This window comes from Triturus cristatus, chromosome 12, assembly GCF_964204655.1.
Source record: "Triturus cristatus chromosome 12, aTriCri1.1, whole genome shotgun sequence".
Lineage (NCBI taxonomy): Eukaryota > Metazoa > Chordata > Amphibia > Caudata > Salamandridae > Triturus > Triturus cristatus.
In genome coordinates, this window is record NC_140595.1 from 781,858,010 (window position 1) to 781,878,243 (window position 20,234).

General features: G+C 47.3%; 1 protein-coding gene across 2 annotated transcripts in view; it reads left to right on the top strand.

Moving 5' to 3' along the window:
• Positions 1-20,234, top strand: part of LOC146782824 (alpha-2,8-sialyltransferase 8F-like) — a 222,952-nt gene that overhangs the window by 80,421 nt on the left and 122,297 nt on the right. The window lies entirely within an intron of this gene.

The window sequence follows — 20,234 nt, forward strand, 5'->3', positions numbered from 1 at the left end:
CAGGGCTTGCCTTTGGCATGTGCGAGCTGAGCCCACGCCCAGGGCGCCGACCTGCAGAGGGGCACAGGTGCAATAGTCTCCTTTCAACCTGGATCCACAGAAGACTGTGTCTAAACACTGTCCCTGAAGGTTGCTGGCTCCCATATCCGCACGTTCTGTATTTCTTTTCATGCAGCTCCTTAATCTTGCCCCCTTCACCTCCTTTCTACTCCTCACAATGTTTGAATCACAGCCCATTAAAGAGGACAAGTAGGATGGGGAGCCAAGTTTGGGTTCGCCCAGGGCGCTATCTGAGAAAAGACCAACTCTGATCACCACACACCATCATGCAACGGTACATACCTGGGAAGAACATTTAATAGGCCTCCGACACAGTTCAAAACTGACACTAGTACAAATGCATGCAATCGATTTGACAGTTACAACAAAGTGAGCTATTGCCATTTTGCATTACACCATTTCATTAATGCTTCACGAAGGGAAAAAAAAAACAAGGACATTTACAATGCCAATAGCTCAAAATAATGTTATTGCGAGACCTATTGTATTGTAAATGCTTGTTGCTACTATCCCCATGTTTGTGACACGACGTGGATGCAATGGCGAATGCTGCTGCCCCATTCATGTGAATGCATATTTCCTTTTGATGGTGCCAGCGCGATCCATGTTACAGAAATGACTTTACAAGCACATGCAACCCCTTCTACAATCCCTGAGTGCCCCGGGAACACAAGATGCAGGTGCAAATACCCATTGGACCCTGTAGAAACGGGGTGAGCCGACAGACCGAGACAGGAGACAGTGAGAGGGATTTTTAAAAGGTTTATTCCATAGGTCCAACAGAAAGGACCCACGGTGAAGTATCCAGTTGCTCAGGAGAAAGTTCAGAGGAAACTGACAGGGATTCCAAGAAGAAAGTGGAACATCCCACGATTTGGTATGAATCTTAGAATGTTACAGTACCTAAGGCAATGACCATACATAACTTTTGACAGTAAACATAGATACACATAGCATAAAGAACACTGCATCATTACCCCCCCCCCCCCCCCCCCATAAAAGGAAACAAGTAAGATAAATCGTAATCCTTAAAACGCACTGGTCATTTCGGAATCCTTCTAGTACAAGAAGCCTCTTGTTTAGAGGTGGAGTCTGAGACACCCGGACACAGCATCCTATCAGGTAACACAGTTTGAGACACATCAGAACACAACAAACTATTAGATAAACCAGACTGTGTACTCTGGAGCTCTTCAGGAACAGGTGCATTAGATACACGTGGGGAAGCATCAATGTTAAACAAGCTCTGTGGAGCTCCTGCACAAACCCTGGAGGGATGTGACTCATACAAGATGGAATCCTCATCAAGAGGGGTGTATGTTTTTTGGTAGATCTCCACTTGTGCATCAGAGATAGGTACCAAACTCCTGTTATTCCACCAACCCTTGCCCTGCAGCAGAACAGCATTTTACCTACACGTTCAACTCTACAGGGAGAGGAAACAACAGACTCCCCTTTCCTGATCTTAACAGGTTTCTTGATGAGAATCCAGGAGCTGACCACAAATTCCCGTACAGAGACACGTTTAATGATATCAAAATAGAGTTTCTGTTTTTGTTGTTTCAAAAGTACTTTTTTCTGCAAAGAAGGCACAGGAGTCATTGGTTGGTCTCTCGAATCAGTCTGTGCATCCAACCAGCCAGATATAATCTTAGACCTGCTCTTCCTCCCACTTAACAAAGGGAGTGAAACCAGTGGTTGAATGTGGGGTGGTGTGATAAGCATTGACTCTGTCTCTCAAAAATTGTTTCACATCAAGACCTGAGGATAAGGCAGACTGAATACCTTCCTTGATGAAACGGTTGGCACTTTCCACCAAGCCATTTGCTGAAGGGCTATTCAATGCAATCTAAAGATACTTTACATCCCTCATTTATGAAGAAACCAAATGGGTGCCATTATCTGTTATTATTTCCCTTGGAGTTCCTTCAAGAGAAAAAACATCTTGAAGAAAACTTAAAACAGACTGGGTGGAAGATGACTCGACAAAAGAAAAATAAATTCACTTCGAATAGTTAATGATAAGAGCAATCAAGATCTATTGCTGAAAGGTAGAAGGTTGAAAGGACCAGCAAAAAAAGCCACCTTCGACCAATGACCATCAGGTAAAGCTACAGGATGCACAGGTTTTGTACAGTTTCCCAATGCTTATCTGATAGAATGCACTGGGGACACAAGTCAACAAATGAAGCCACCTGCGTGTTCATGGCAGGCCACCAATAATTCTCCCTCAACCTTTTATAGGTGGCCGTGATTCTCAAATACCCTTCATGAGCAATTCTAATCACTTGTGGTCTGAACGTACAAGGAGGAATAAAATTGCCATTTCTTGTGCAGATTTGGTTTTCAATGGAAAACTCAGGATAAACTTGAGCAAACGGTCTTAGATCATCAGAGACACCCTTCCAGATGTATTGCACAACCATTTTCAAGACCTCATCTTGAGCAGCAGCTTTCAACCAGTCATTTTCAGGAATGACATGATTACAAGCAGATACAGCAGTAACCCACTCACAGTTCTCCTTGATGTCATCATTGGTAGGTAAAGGTAAACGTGAAAGGCAATCTGCCTTAAATTTTTTACCGCCTTTTATATACTTTATAGTAAAGTTGTACTCTTGCAGTTTAGAAAGCAGTCACCAAGGCGGGAAGACGCTTCACCTAATCCGTTACCTTGTAGATGAAAAACCAACGACTTGTGTAGATTTCAAATGAACAGCCCAACAGATACTTTTAAAATTTCTGGACAGTCCAGACACAAGCTAATACCTCTTTTCCATGGTGCTGTAGTGTGTCTCTGCCTCCAGAAGGGTTTTGGGTGCAAATGCTATGGTAATCTCTTTTCCTTTAATTCTCTGCCCAAACACCACACTAATTCCTTTCATGCTGGCATCAACAGTGATAACACATTGCTGACCAGCAACGAAAGGGCTAAGAGCCGGAGCATTCACTACAAGCTGTTTGACCCTGGTATCAGCCTCATTAGTCTTGTCAGTCCAAACACATTTGACCCCTTTCTTAAGTAAGTTTCTCAAGGGCTGAACAGCAGAAGCATATTCAGGCACAAAGCGCGCATAATATTCACACAAACCTAGGAATGACCGCACAGCATCTCTATCGACTAGTGGAGGTGCATTGAGGATAGCCTCAACGTTGCAAAACTTAGGTTTGATGCCATTAGGGGCTATAGTATTACCAAGGTAACCTAAGTGTTGAACAAGAAATGTACACTTCTCATGTTGAACTGTAATACAGCTGGAATCTAGAATGCTTAGTACTTTGTCCAGAATCAAAAAAACCTCTAATCTTGGTAAAGACAACAATGTCATCTTGAAGGCTTGGACATTCTTCAGGTCTTTAAAAAAATGTCCATAACGATCTGAGAAACATTTGGTGCAGAAACAAGCCAAAAAGGTAGTCTTAAATACTTATATGCCCCAAAAGGTGTGATGAATGTGGTGAGCTCTTGGGTATTAGCATTCAAAGCTATCTTGTGGTAAGCAGAGTGTATATCTATTGTGGAATTTTACTTAGCCTGACCTATGTTAGATAATATTTCTTGAATGTGAGGGAGCGGGTGACAATCAACTGTTAAATTGTAGTTCCAAGATCTTAAGTCCACACGGAGATCTCATCTAGAACAATTGGAGATACACATTCCGAAGAGTCAGTGGGAATGATAATACCATCCTTGGTCAGCTTATCCAATAATTTAGTCAAGTCAGCATGAACACTGATCGGGACAGGCCTGACCTTGTGGACAATAGGCACTGTTTTTTTTTTAAAATCTTATTTCATGTTCAAACCCATTAACCCTTTCTATTACATCTTTGTACACACTTGGAAATTTACATATCAACCCAGACAGACTATCAACATTGCAATCATCAGTAAGGGAAAGTAAAGGCATTTCCCCAAGTACGATGTTTTTTTTTTTACAGAGTTTTATTATAGCGCAACCTTGACCGAAAGCTTATCAGAGCGCTTTACATAGCACCAGTTGCATTACATGAGGACACATTCATTTTTGTTAGGCATGGGGAGATTAAGTGATTTGCCCATGATCACCGGATGTTCAGCGTCATTGCCGTGACTTGAACCCAGTTCCCCAGATTTTAGGTCGACCTCCCTAGCCGTTAGGCCAACTCCGCTCCTTTTGTGACCAGGTCTAAGATGTATGTTCAATTTTGCTAGATTCATCCGGCCAAGTAGATCCCTTTCCTTAATGGCAACATAAATCTTAGTGTAAACAACTCTGCCTAAAATTTGCAAGTCATCATGGAAAAATCCCAGGAGATATATATCCTTGTCTCCAAAGGCCTTGGAACATATGTTAGGGGCATTCAGTTTGAAAGAGGCAGACCATAGCGAGTAGCGGGTGCTGTCTGCCAAAACCCTGATAGGGGCACCTGAGTCGGCCATGAGCGGGAGACACTTACCCCCAATCACCGCTTGATAAAAAGGGACCCTCCACCCTAACAATGTCCTGTCCTTATCAATGGTCAACACCACATTGGACAAATTGTAGGACCAGTCAGGAACATCAATATTACTCACATTCTTGCCAGAGAACTGCTGAACATCAACACTATGTATTAAGGCTTTATCCGCAGCATTCTGAGATCTACTTACTAGTTGGAAATGTCCAAACTTCCTGCATTTTAACACATTTCATCCCACTAGCAGGGCATGAGGGATTGTTGCTTATGTAACTCTTTGAGCCACAGCGATAACACACAGCTAGCTTTCTTCTATCTTTACTTGATCTGATGGCAGAGATAGATTTTTTATCACCAGTTATAACAGAAATTTGGGAACATCCTTCGTAGCTAGCCAAAGCATGAGTAGAATGCTCAATACTCTTGGCTGTGTCAATTACTTCAGAAAGAGGTGGATTCTGACAAGTAAGTAACCTTTACTATATTTTTTCCGAGAAGCAGTTGAAAACAAACTGGTCCCTGATAAATGTGTCAACTGAGTATTCAAATTCACAAGGTGTGGCTAACACACACACAGCAGCTATATATGCTTCAACCGATACGTCACTAACCTGCTTGAACATAAGGAAACTATGCCTCTCCAGTACTACTTTAGCTTCTTCAGAAAATTGTTTCATAAGCCTTTCTTTGGCTCCACATACACATTCTAAACAAAATCACCCCAGGAGATAGTATAACAGGAAGGTTATCAAAAACATTCTGGCCTACAATTCCTAAATGATTGAAGAGTAATGCGAGTTTTGTTGGAGGCACATAAGCAAGCCAATCATTGGCAACCAAATAGTTTCCGAAATTGTGCAACGATTGCTTCCATTTGATCTCTTGTTTGCTTGGTCTTTGTAAGAATGGAGGTGGATGCACAATATTCTGTGTAGTAGCCATGCCTAACAAATAATATAGTTAATAGAGCAGTAAATGACCTGTTCAAATGGAAGGAGGAGGCACTAAATTAAAATAATAGTGGCAGAATCATAGAAAGAAAAAAAAAACAAGACTAACAGGTGAGCTGTTGATGAGTATTTAAATTGAAAATGGCTGCTATGAAGAAGAACTCCTGGAACCTTATGTAGAATCAAAGAGGAACTCCAGCGCTGATGCCCCATACGAAGAAGTGAGAGGTAGATCTGCTACAAGATGGCTGCCATGCATGTGACACAAGCACACTGCCCCCAGAGTCTTTAAAGGCAGCGCGATGTTGGGAGAAGAAGGGCATGTCACCACCTGCAGGGCTGGAGTGAGAATACCGCTGCGAGAGGCAGTTTGGAGCTCCTATAGCCGAGTGAAGTTAGAGAACAAGCTGGAGTGAGGACGCTGTTGCCAGGAGGCAGCAGTCTCGAGCTCCCACAGTTGTGTTGTTCGACGAAGACAGGAGGTGAGCAGCGCGTGACAGCCTGAATCAAACAATGCTCTATCTAAGGGTACTAGGCTTAACGATAAGGCCCTGACGGCAAAGTCCAAACCAGCACAAATAGTAGAAAAGGGTAGGGCAAGTGCAACGCGTCTTAGAGTTGGGGTTGTGAGAAATCCAGAAGAGGCTAAAAACGGTTCCAATGAAGAGTTCAGCCTGTGGGTTAAGTAAAGACAAAATGAAGCAGTCAGACGGTCAACAAAGAGTCAGCCAACCCATTCCTGGTACCAGATGTAGTATTGGGGTGAGCTGACAGACTGGAGACAGTAAGAGTGTGTTAGACCTGTCAGCCCTTTGGGTGGTCCCTCCTCATCATTATTTATTTTGTCCCACTTTTGCCTCAAACCCTGTTAGTATTTTTCCTTTTTGGGAACCACCAGACTTTTTCGTATTGATGCAGATTCAGGGAGCCATTTTATCTACCCCTGGAACTTCTGTCTGAGGGCCTGGAACACAAAATGGTGGCCACCTGTGACATCATCAGAACCCACTGGAACCTCCTAGAACCTTCTGCAACATTCTGGAACCCTGTGACCGCTGGAGGCGGTTTAGAATGTTGGGAAGCTAAGTCAGGGTTGACAGTTGGAGCTGGCAGTTGGCACCTGACTGGTGAAGAGAGAGCAGCAGAAACCTGAAGGAGGAAGGAGTGAGGCAGCAGGGGTGGAAACTTGTGCCTGGAGTGGGGTCCATAAACCCACCCTTGATACTAGTCCCTACTGACTGAGCCCAGCCTGGAGCCCTGTGTGGGAGGAAGCAAGAAAAACCATCTTAAGGACCTGGCCAGCAGGAACAGGCCTTAAAAGCAAAGAACAGCAAGTTCCTGACCTGGTTACTGGTAACTACCTGAAGTCCGACGTCGAGAAGCCTGGAGACCTGGAGCCCGAGGTGGAGAAGCGGCGCTGACTGGAAAGCAGGCGTCGTACCCGGAGCCGCCAGAGGTCGAGAGAGGGCGCCGACGGAGGTCGTGGAGAGTACCAGAGGTCGTGGAGGAAGTCACCCGAGGTCGAGTGTGCGGCGTCGACGGGGGAGTGAAGTCCGCCCTCCGGAGTCGCCGGAGACCGAGGTGAAGCGTACCGGAGGTCGGGAGTGGAGATCGCACTCCGGAGCCGCCGGAACCGAGGAGAATCGTGCCGGAGGTCGGGAGTGGAGATCGCACTCCGGAGTCGCCGGAACCTGAAGGAAAGAGCACCGGAGGTCGGGAGTGGAGATCGCACTACGGAGCCGACGGAAGTCGACATCGAGATAAGGGCGGCCGACGTCATCGAACCGGAGCCGCCCGAAGTCGACATCGAGCCAAGACTGCCCGACGTCATCGAACCGGAGGTCGTCATCGAGCCGAGGCCGCCGACATCGAACCGGAACCGCCTACCGGCGTCGTCAAGAACTGACATTGCGCCGAGGCCGCCGACATCGAACCGGAACCGCCTCACGGCGTCGACACGACTCCAGCGGCGTCGGAGCTTCATAAAAAGGGCAGTAAGTGGAATTGAGGGCGCCTAAGGCCCTGTGGAGCCCTAAGAGACCATCCTAGGGGATAAAGAGGTGTTAGGACCAGCCTGGGAGTGCCAGGGGTGGACTGAGACTGATACAGTGACCTGTGTGAGGGGTTGTGTAGTTTGGGAGAGCCAGATTCCTAGATTACCCTTGATCTACCTCAGTTTTAGCCTCAGCCTTACCCAAGCTAGGTGAAACACCCTCAGGCCATCCACCTAACCACAAGCTGTGACTGGGCCAAATCCGCCCATAGTATTTTAAATGTGATCTGATTTTACAAATGTCATTGTTGGCTGATATTATTTATTGAGGGTACTGTATTTATTGTATTTATCTAAGTTATTCCGGTAACGTATTTATTGTCCTGAGCTAACTTATTCCTGCACAGTATTTATTCCCTCACAGTATTTATTTGACCTGATCCTATGTATTGCACCTGTAAAGTGTTATTATTTATTTGACCTGCACTTTTTAAGGAGAAGCCTTGTGTACTGTGATTGTATTATTATTTATTTAATCAGCAACTAAGAGAAAAGAAGATAAACACAGAGATATATTTTCATAATTTTTTAAGGTGTAGTGTCGTTTTTGGAACGGATGCACGCATGGTTATTGTGTGGGTATGACGTATGCTTAACACGGTGCCTTCCTTACCGCTCGAGCCAAGCTACCACAGTATGTCTGGGAGAACACCACCACCCTTCCGGTGTGGGAGTGTGCTTTTCTAACATGATTGGTGTTCAGCGGCGGGATTGAGCTGTGCCTACGTATACTCGACAATAACTGTGGGTAGTCCATAGGCCTACACCGGGAGTTTTCTCAAAGCGGCCTTCCTAATTGTGAGTTTTTGTTTTTTTCCAAATTTACTCTGGTGGTGGGAGGAGGTATTATTAAAGGTACCCCCCTGCATTGCTTCTGTAAAAACCTGTCTTCTGACCTGAGTGGGCAAAATGGAGTTTGTGCTAGAAGACCTGGAAACCTATACTGTGGCCCAACTCAGGGAGTTTTGTCAGCGGGAGGGGGTGTATTGTCCCCCAGGAGCAAAGAAGGGTGCACTTCAAACCAGCTTAAGGGCTTGGGGGGAGGCACGACGAGAAAGCAAGGCTGAGGAGGAGGACAGGGATAGAGAGCCCGACAGTGAGGGAGCTGGTTTGTACCAACCTGAGGTGGGGAACCTGTTAGAGGGGCCCAGGACACTTGCCAGGAAGGGCAGCAGTGCCTCTAGCGGTGGCTTGTCTGAAGTGGAGTTAACAGACCGGAGGGAGAAACGACAGCTCACATGGGACTTAGCAAGGCTAGAGAAAGAGAAGGAGGAACAGAGGATGGCTCACGAGTTAAGGCTGAAAGAGATAGATCTTCAGATCCTAAGAGTCGGGGCACACACTGTTCCTAATGGTGGCAGCAAAGACCAAGAAAGAGAGTTCACTAGGGAACCCAAACCCTACCTGCCAAAGGACATAGTAGCTAGCTATGGAGTGGGCGACGATATTGCCAAGTGGCTAGCGGCCTATGAGGTCTCGTTAAGGGCCCATGGGGTTCCAGAGAAGTACTGGGGAGGGGGATTGTACAGGTACATGCCTCCAGCTGGTAGGGATGCTTTATTGGCCCTAGAGGAGGATGAGCAGACCCACTACCCCACCATGAAACTGGCGCTCATAAGAAAGTTTGGACTAACACCCGAAAAGTACAGACAGAAGTTCCGGGGTAGTCACAAACTGGGCACACAGAATTGGGTGGACTTCCTGGACTATGCAAAGAAGGCACTAGAGGGTTGGATTCAGGGCAGTGAAGTGAGGAACTACGAGGGGTTGTTTGATTTAGTACTGAAGGAACACCTGCTCGAAAAATGTTTCCCTGAACTGCGTCAACACCTGGTGGATAGCAAGCTGACCAATCCCCGGAAGCTTGCTGAGGAGGCGGACATTTGGGCTAGTACCCGGGTGTCCACAAGGGGGACTGGAGGGGATACTCAAAAGGCCGGACAGGGCGCCCCCCAGAAGAAAGAGGGAGGGGAAAAGAAAAAGGAGTTCTCCAAAGGCCCCCAAAATAATTTCCAAGGAAAGGGAACAGGATTCACCCCTAGGGCTAACCCACCCAGAAACCCTAATCCTGGCCAGAGTCAGCAGCCAAGGGTTGTCCATTGCTTCGAGTGCGGTGGCGTTGGACACTATAAGGGAGATGCGAAGTGCCCGAAACGACCACCCCCTCCCATTGGAGGAAAGACCCCCGGAGTAGCTAGTGCAGTGCTCGGGGAGGAGATGCCCTTAACTAGGGGAAGGGAGTGGGCGGGTGTCACTTTAGTGTCCCTGGGAGAACGGGAGATGGTTCCTAAGATCCAGGTGCCCGCAAATACCGTAAAGTATGGGCAGTGGGTCACCATCAACGGCCAAAGAGGGGAGGCTCTGAGAGACACAGGAGCCAGTATGACTATGGTGCGTAGCCAACTGGTGTCTCCAGAGCAGGTAATTCCCGATGTACTCCACCCAGCCGCGATGGCTGACGGCAGAACAGGCCACTATCCAGTGGCCGAGGTTCCCTTTGAATGGGGGGGGGGTTGCAGGTTCACTTCGAGTTGCCGTAAGCCCTGCCGTGCCAGTCGATTGTCTGCTGGGGAATGACATGGAGCACAACGCTTGGAAGGAGGTGGAATACCGGACTCATGCCGAGATGCTGGGTACACCTGACTGGGCCTGTGTGAGCACAAGGTCCGCGACTACCCGGAGAGGGAGTTCGTTTCGGCTGGAGCCTGGAACAAAGGCCCAGCCAGCTGCCAGTCAAGGGAAGAACCGAGGACAGGAGGAGCCTGCCTCGGCGTCCGCACCCCGTAGGACGGATAGGCCACCGGAGGTGGTGGACCAGGAGTCTGCGGTGGGGGATGTTACCAAACTGGAGGACCTACCCATCCCGGCCGAGTGGCACGTGGAGGGAGGCCCGTCCAGGGAGGAATTCTGCCAGGGCCAGAGGGAGTGCCCTACCCTTGAGGGGCTGAGGCGACAGGCCGCAGCCCAGGCAGCAGGGAACGTTGAAGGGAACTACAGTGTTTACTGGGAGGATGGCCTCCTCTACAGTGAACCCAAGGCACCCCTACATGGATCGTCACGAGCCTTGGTAGTCCCTCAACGTTATCGAGCCTTCCTTCTGGAGTTGGCTCACGAGATCCCCTTGGCAGGACACCTGGGGCAAGACAAGACCTTCGCCCGTCTTGTCCCACACTTTTATTGGCCTCAAATGAAAGTGTCGTCCGACACCTACTGCCGGACATGTGTGTCTTGCCAAGCCAGTGGGAAAACAGGGGTGAAGCTGAAAGCTCCCCTGGAACCACTTCCTGTCGTTAGCACCCCCTTTGAAAGGGTGGGCATCGACATTGTGGGTCCATTAGATCCGCCTACTACAGCTGGTCACAGGTTTATCCTGGTTCTGGTGGACCATGCCACACGGTACCCAGAGGCTATACCTCTAAGGACCATTACAGCACCTGTTGTGGCTAGGGCCCTGATGGGAATCTTTACCCGAGTGGGTTTTCCCAAGGAAGTTGTGTCCGACAGGGGGACCAACTTCATGTCAGCATACATGCGGGCCATGTGGAAGGAGTGTGGAGTGACCTACCGGTTCACAACTCCTTACCACCCCCAGACCAATGGTCTGGTGGAGAGGTTTAACAAAACCTTGAAAGGCATGATTAGAAGTCTGCCTGAAAGCCTGCGGAGGAAATGGGACGTCCTCCTACCCTGTCTATTGTTTTCCTACGGGGAAGTGCCACAGAAGGGAGTGGGCTTCAGCCCCTTCGAGCTTCTGTATGGGCACCCTGTGCGTGGACCTCTCAACCTGGTGAGAGACGGATGGGAAAGAACTCCCAGAAAGCTTCCCCAGGACGTGGTGAGCTACATGCTGGCCTTCCGGAGCCAAATGGCTAAGTTGTGGAAGCAAGCTTCTGACAACTTGGAAGCCAGCCAAGCAGTAATGAAGGCGTGGTATGACCACAACGCTCACCCGGTGGAGTTGGAGCCTGGCCAGAAGGTGTGGGTGATCGAACCGGGAGAGCTTAGCGCCCTCCAGGATCGCTGGTCAGGACCCTTTGAGGTGTTGGAGAAGAAGGGTAAGGCTACCTACTTGGTGGATCTTAAAACCCCTCGTCAGCCCCTACGGGTGCTGCACGCCAACCGCCTCAAACCCCACCACGAGAGGCCCGAAGTCATCTTGATGATGGTGACTGACGGAGCAGAGGACGTGGAAAGCGAGCCTCTCCCCGATTTGTTTGCGTCTCAAGAAAAGGATGGGTCGGTGGAGGGAGTGATTCTCTCCCCATCTCTAACTCCTGAACAGCAGGAGGACTGCCGCCAGGTCCTGGGACAGTACTCTTCGTTGTTCTCCCTTGTTCCGGGTAGGACTCACCTGTGCGTCCATGACGTGGACACAGGAGACAGCCCACCTGTGAAGTCCAAGATCTACCGGATGTCAGACAAGGTGAAGGCCAGCATTCATAGTGAAGTCACTAAGATGCTGGAGCTAGGAGTGATCGAACCTTCTAGCAGCCCCTGGTCCAGTCCGGTGGTGTTAATACCCAAAGCTGCACCACCGGGTGCCCAACCGGAACTGAGGTTCTGTGTGGACTACCGGGGACTGAATTCAGTAACCAAAACTGATGCTCATCCGATCCCTAGGGCGGATGAATTGATTGACCGGCTGGGAGCTGCCCAATATCTAAGTACCTTTGACCTTACTTCTGGGTACTGACAGATCTCTTTGACTGATGGAGCAAGGGAAAGGTCAGCCTTCTCCACGCCCAATGGCCACTACCAGTTCTGTGTGATGCCCTTTGGGCTCAAGAACGCACCTGCCACGTTTCAGCGCCTGGTAAACCAGATCCTCACCGGAATGGAGAGTTTCTCTGCTGCTTATCTGGATGACATAGCCGTCTTCAGTAACAGCTGGGAGGATCACTTGCGTCACCTGCAAGCTGTTCTCCAGGCCCTGAGACAAGCTGGATTGACGATCAAGGCCAGCAAATGCCAGATCGGGCAGGGGTCGGTAGTGTACCTGGGACACTTGGTGGGTAGGGGAGCGGTGCAACCCCTCCAGGCGAAGATCGAGGCCATCATGGCCTGGGAACCCCCCAAGACACAGACTGAGGTCCGAGCTTTTCTGGGCCTCACGGGATATTACCGCCGCTTCGTGAAGGGGTACGGTACCATTGTAGCCCCCCTCACGGAGCTCACGTCCAAGAAACAACCTCGACGGGTAGTCTGGACGGAGGCTTGTCAGCAGGCCTTTGTGAGACTGAAGAAAGCCATGTGCGAGGCCCCGGTCTTAAGGGCCCCAGACTTTTCCAAGGAGTTCATTGTCCAGACGGATGCATCAGAACATGGCATTGGGGCAGTGTTATCGCAACTCAATGAAGAGGGTCTGGATCAACCCGTGGTCTTCCTATCCCGGAGACTACTTCCCAGGGAACAGAAGTGGAGTGCAATAGAGCGTGAAGCCTTTGCAGTGGTATGGGCTCTGAAGAAGTTGCGGCCATACCTGTTTGGCTCGCACTTCCTGGTTCAGACCGACCACAGACCCCTTCGTTGGCTGATGCAGATGAAGGGGGAGAATCCCAAGTTGTTGAGGTGGTCTATTTCCCTACAGGGAATGGACTTTCAGGTGGAACATCGGCCTGGAGTGGACCACGCCAATGCAGACGGTCTCTCAAGGTATTTCCGCCTTAGTGATGAGAACTCCCAAGGGGTTGGGTAGCTCTCCCCACTTTCAGCTGGGGGGGACGCGTGTTAGACCTGTCAGCCCTTTGGGTGGTCCCTCCTCATCATTATTTATTTTGTCCCACTTTTGCCTCAAACCCTGTTAGTATTTTTCCTTTTTGGGAACCACCAGACTTTTTCGTATTGATGCAGATTCAGGGAGCCATTTTATCTACCCCTGGAACTTCTGTCTGAGGGCCTGGAACACAAAATGGTGGCCACCTGTGACATCATCAGAACCCACTGGAACCTCCTAGAACCTTCTGCAACATTCTGGAACCCTGTGACCGCTGGAGGCGGTTTAGAATGTTTGGAAGCTAAGTCAGGGTTGACAGTTGGAGCTGGCAGTTGGCACCTGACTGGTGAAGAGAGAGCAGCAGAAACCTGAAGGAGGAAGGAGTGAGGCAGCAGGGGTGGAAACTTGTGCCTGGAGTGGGGTCCATAAACCCACCCTTGATACTAGTCCCTACTGACTGAGCCCAGCCTGGAGCCCTGTGTGGGAGGAAGCAAGAAAAACCATCTTAAGGACCTGGACAGCAGGAACAGGCCTTAAAAGCAAAGAACAGCAAGTTCCTGACCTGGTTACTGGTAACTACCTGAAGTCCGACGTCGAGAAGCCTGGAGACCTGGAGCCCGAGGTGGAGAAGCGGCGCTGACTGGAAAGCAGGCGTCGTACCCGGAGCCGCCAGAGGTCGAGAGAGGGCGCCGACGGAGGTCGTGGAGAGTACCAGAGGTCGTGGAGGAAGTCACCCGAGGTCGAGTGTGCGGCGTCGACGGGGGAGTGAAGTCCGCCCTCCGGAGTCGCCGGAGACCGAGGTGAAGCGTACCGGAGGTCGGGAGTGGAGATCGCACTCCGGAGCCGCCGGAACCGAGGAGAATCGTGCCGGAGGTCGGGAGTGGAGATCGCACTCCGGAGTCGCCGGAACCTGAAGGAAAGAGCACCGGAGGTCGGGAGTGGAGATCGCACTCCGGAGCCGACGGAAGTCGACATCGAGCCAAGGCCGGCCGACGTCATCGAACCGGAGCCGCCCGAAGTCGACATCGAGCCAAGACTGCCCGACGTCATCGAACCGGAGGTCGTCATCGAGCCGAGGCCGCCGACATCGAACCGGAACCGCCTACCGGCGTCGTCATGAACTGACATTGCGCCGAGGCCGCCGACATCGAACCGGAACCGCCTCACGGCGTCGACACGACTCCAGCGGCGTCGGAGCTTCATAAAAAGGGCAGTAAGTGGAATTGAGGGCGCCTAAGGCCCTGTGGAGCCCTAAGAGACCATCCTAGGGGATAAAGAGGTGTTAGGACCAGCCTGGGAGGGCCAGGGGTGGACTGAGACTGATACAGTGACCTGTGTGAGGGGTTGTGTAGTTTGGGAGAGCCAGATTCCTAGATTACCCTTGATCTACCTCAGTTTTAGTCTCAGCCTTACCCAAGCTAGGTGAAACACCCTCAGGCCATCCACCTAACCACAAGCTGTGACTGGGCCAAATCCGCCCATAGTATTTTAAATGTGATCTGATTTTACAAATGTCATTGTTGGCTGATATTATTTATTGAGGGTACTGTGTTTATTGTATTTATCTAAGTTATTCCGGTAACGTATTTATTGTCCTGAGCTAACTTATTCCTGCACAGTATTTATTCCCTCACAGTATTTATTTGACCTGATCCTATGTATTGCACCTGTAAAGTGTTATTATTTATTTGACCTGCACTTTTTAAGGAGAAGCCTTGTGTACTGTGATTGTATTATTATTTATTTAATCAGCAACTAAGAGAAAAGAAGATAAACACAGAGATATATTTTCATAATTTTTTAAGGTGTAGTGTCGTTTTTGGAACGGATGCACGCATGGTTATTGTGTGGGTATGACGTATGCTTAACACGGTGCCTTCCTTACCGCTCGAGCCAAGCTACCACAGTATGTCTGGGAGAACACCACCACCCTTCCGGTGTGGGAGTGTGCTTTTCTAACAGAGTGCTTTTAAAAGGTTTACTCCATAAGTCCAAGAAAAAGGACCCACGGTGAAGTATCCAGTTGCTCAGAAGAAGGTTCAGAGGAAACTGACATTTCTCCTGGCAACCAGACAAGGATTCCAAGAAGAATGTGGAAAATAACATGACATGGTATGAATCTAAGAATTTTACAGTAACTAATGTAAAGACCATACATAACTTTTGACAGTAACCATAGATACACATAAGCATACACAACACTACACACCCCCAGTACTCTGTCTGTGATACGGTCAGTATTGAAACGTGCTTCTGCGAGCACTGATAAACTAAAAGTTGCACTGCGGATAAATAGATAATATTGCCCTTGAATACTCTGAATTCTTTGAACTCCATAAAACTGTCCAAACTCTCCTTTGTGTACCGCCAACCCACGTCTCCCTATTTGGCTGCTAATCTGTCTGATACAGATAAAATTTGAGTCTAGGGCTCCAAAAATACATACACCAGGATTGTTTAAAGGCCAGCAGCGCATAAGAAAAACAGTGATGAATTTTTAAAAACAGATACATGCTCATGTTTTTTTTAATCTGCCCGGTGAATCACGTTTGAACTGCAGAGCTAGCGCTGTTCCAAAATTGTCTGTTGTGCTGCCACTATTTTGAAGCAAGAATAATAACTTTTGGGGGCAGCCAAAGTTCAGAGACCTAGTTCAAAGTTTATGAAGTTCCTTTACAAAACAAAATTAGCTCAGAGGAATGTAGGACAGGGTGTAGAGATCCTATGACCTCTTTTGAATGTGCATGGCCAAAAAGTCGTAAGGTCAGGTCAGGGGTATTGTGGATGGAGCACATGTTGTGGTGATGCTGAAACTGGTTTTGATGGGGGAGGGATCTGGGTATAGTACATTGCTGACACAGTCTGTTTAGGAGGGAAGAGGGATTGTGAAACGCTGTCGTGTAGTTCCTATATTACCCATACAGGATCTGCGTGTTTGGATAACATAAACTGTGGGATTGGTGGCAGACTGATTCTCTACACCCCCACCGGATATGTTAACCTGTCTGTATCAGCTATCTCACAGTGCCACTAGAATCTTCTCTTATCAGGGAGAGAATAGTTCTTGGCAACCTCAGAACATGACAACCTTGATCCCTCAGAATCGTGGAAACAATATACTACTTTTCGCTCAGTCACTCGTGTTCACTAATTCTGTCTCAGAGATACACAGAATAAACATACTGGGCGTTTGTCAATAGAGGTTTATTTAACAGTTTTTATTCTAGTGTAAAATAGATGAGCTGCAACAACCATTAGATAGTAGCAGAGATATATGATTAGCAATACTACAAAAGTAAAGGGATGGTATAGTTCTACCATCTTGCAGTAATCATGAAAACACATGATAAAAGTGTGTACGCCTACGATGTCTCCCAAACTAGATGTACCTAAATGTACCTAGCATCTGTGTAGGTATTATGCAAAGAATCCCTCTAGGATCTAGTCAACCCCATTACCTGAGAATGCGAGAATGTGGAACCGCGTCCTGGTCTCAAGTTGTTTGCCCCATGAGGGATGTTAGACCACTGCTAGCTGGTGTATCTGCATGCAGGAACCTCAGCGTCTCTGGTCAGTGTGTCAGCCGGGAAGTCACGGTCTCCTCTGTCATTCTAAGCAAGTCATGATGTAGATATACCCAGAGGTCTCCCCAGGGGTCCTACCTTGCTGTGTTACTCTGTAGGCCTAAAGGATGATGTCGGGCCTGAACTTTATACAGAGATATTATACAGGAGATGTCAGTCCTGCTAGGCTTCCAAGAAGCCTCATGCATAATGTATGCGATTCGAACTATGGAAAAACACGTTCTGAATGCAGTGTCGTATCTTCGTAAAAGGTCAGTCCCTATGAACCATTATGTATGTAATGCAGGGAAGGATATAGGTGAAAGGTTGCAGTGTTACCTGCGCCTATATAGGGTACCTATATGGAATATAACAATGCCCCAAACTTTACTTCTCTTGAGTCATCTGCTATGTTCCCTCTGTTGAGTACAGCATGGGCCTTGTCTCCTTCACAACAGGCTACCGCTTGTGGTACCATTTTTTAGTAGAGTGACATTTGTTTTCACAAGAAAACAACCCATTTGGGTGGTTGGTTATCTGTGGTAGAGGGTTAGGAGCAGGGCCTGCCCACACATGAAGGCTGTGCTGAGTAGGGGATTGGATGTCCTTGGAGGGTTGGACCCAGAGCCTGGCCTGAGCTCAGTCATGCGGTTAATGCATCGCTGCACATGGACAAAGGCCTTGCTTAGCAGGGGGTTTTCCACCCATGGGGTTGGTTGCAGGGCCTCCAGTTGCGCCCAGCCTCCTGTGTACAGCAGGTGAATGCTGCCCATGGTGGAGCTGGGCAGAGGACCTGGCAGGAGGCTAGATCCTGCTTCCAACCCCCTGCTGTGCACAACCGAAACCTGTGCTCAGTGGGTGAGTGGGTTGACTACAATCAAAAGGCCACAGAAACTCACTGAAAAACAGAGGGTTCATAGTTAGGCACGGTAATAAGATCATAGCTTATGTTTAAAAAAAACTAGAAATTCACTAAAAAACCAAAGTGAAAAGAAACATTATAGTTAGGATTGGAACTAACACAAAATATTATGTTTAAAAACCATAAAATCCCATAGATAACTATAATTTGCGCCCTGCCATGAGCTGCTTATGATCTTACATATTACAACACTCATACCATGTTAAATTACATCATTGTTGATATCACCCAAGACATCTCAAATGACATCTATCACTGATAACATCATCCAATCAAAGTGAGAGTATTCTATACTCTTCTCTAACTGGACAGTTGTAGAAGTGAAGTAAATTCAAATAATGAGGAGTCCAGCATAAAGTGAAGAAGCATTCCATCCATCAAGCAAGCCTCAGTCAGGTTAACTGATCTAGACTCCCAACATTCTCTGTAACAAAGCTCCATCACCATGGTGCTGCTTAAGAATAAACAGCAAGCAGAGGTAAATGCCAGAATGCCACACACCTTTCCCCTTTATACAATAGAGGAAAAAATTGAAAAACCAACGATACACAACAAATGAGATAGAGGATTCTTAAGTATGCAAATATATGAGATAACAGATAAAATGCAAAATGTATAAAGTAAAAAGAAATGAAGTATTTAAAAACTTTTAATGTTCATCTCTAACCAAGGATAAAGTCCTTGAAGTGCGACGGTTGTCTCACATCCCTCTTTTGTCTCCGTAGAGTAGAACCTGTAGGTAAAGAGTCCAACGACAGCTCCACATCTTTCTTTTGATTCTGCGAAGAAGACCTTGTAGAGATAGAACTACGCGTAGTGTGTCCCAACAAATGATCTTTTACAACGATCACTCCGTTGAGATTCCAAATACGAGAATCCTCAGTCTTAACAGAATTGGTCAGGACTTTAATCAATTTGTGTGGTCTCTTAAATATACAAGATGCCTTTCTCCCAAAAGGAGCTCTAACCATAACCCAATCACCAGCTTTTACAGGGGTAACCTTTACAGATTTCCTACAATCAAAATTAATTTTTCGAGCAATAATTTTCTCCGCTTCTTTAACTCTCCATTCTCCATCAGACAATAATAGGCCTCTCATGGATTCGGCATCATTCACCCAATTAGGCGCAATCATAGTGTTAGGATATCTACCCCTAAATAATTCAAACAGTGTTTTACCCGTGATGGAATGAGGAGACACCCTATAAACTTCAACTTTCCTATTTATTTCTTCTTTCCAATCAAGGTTATTCTGTTTAGCCATAGCAATGGTTTCCTTTAAGACTCGATTAAACCGTTCTACCATACCATTTGTCTCGGAATGATATAAAGAAATTTTTTTATGTTTGATTGAATATTTTTCACAAAATTCATCCATTTCTTTAGAGACCAGTTGGACCCCATTATCCGTAAGTAAAGAACCAGGCAAGCTCTCTCTTCGAAACACCTCTTTTAGAAATGATACCGCATGCCTAGTTTCAATCCCTCTGGATACCTTAAGTTCTGGCCACCTTGAATATATGTCAATGAGGACTAAAACATATGCATGGACCTAATATATCAAAAGCTACTTCCTCCCACGGTTTTCTTGGACGATCCCTGATAACCATGGGCTGTACCTTAGGTTTGACACTCTTCTCTCTCAACACACATGGCAAACACTCTCTCACCAAACTTTCAACCTGTAAGTCCATGCCAGGCCACAAATATATCAATCTGAGTCTCTCTTTAGTCTTGGACATCCCTTGGTGTCCTATGTGGGCCAAATTCAATAATTCCTGTTGAAGAGAAACAGGGGGAATAAGCCTAGTACCTCTAAACAAAAGTCTATTGGTTTCTGAAAGTTCATTTCTAATATTCCAATACTTTTCCACATTACCCTTTACTTCGGTATGCCAACCCTTACTAAGTAATTGGAAAAGTTCTTGCAACTCTTTATCCATGGTACACTCCTCACACGATCTACTTTCCTTGAGACCATCACACTCAATGTTACACACCCATTCATCTTGCTCATCCTTGTCATGATCTTCCCCGCCTTCAGAACTTGCCACTAATCTGGAGAGTGTATCAGCTATCTTATTCCTGGCACCAGGTAAGTATTTTATTTGAAAGTCATATTCTTGCAAAGCAACAACCCATGTAGATATTCTCCATGAAACAGCATCAATTCCTTTTTTTTGTTAATATCTCGCTAAGGGGTTTATGATCTGTGCGTACCTCAAATTTTGATCCCCATAGTAAATTCTTACGTTTTTTAATGGCCCAGTGTACAGCAAGGGCCTCTCTCTCAATGACAGAGAAATTACGTTCTGCTCCTCGGAGACTGCGTGAGAGAAACAATATTAGATTCTCTGAACCTCCACCCTCTTGTTGTAACACTGCACCTAAACATTTCATGCTTGCGTCCGTGATGAGAACCGAATTGCCAGAGGGATCAAAACTTCTCAGCTTGGGAGTTTTCTTTAACTTCTCCTTTATATCTTTAAATTCAATTTTACACTTTTCGGTCCATGCAAATTCAACACCTTTA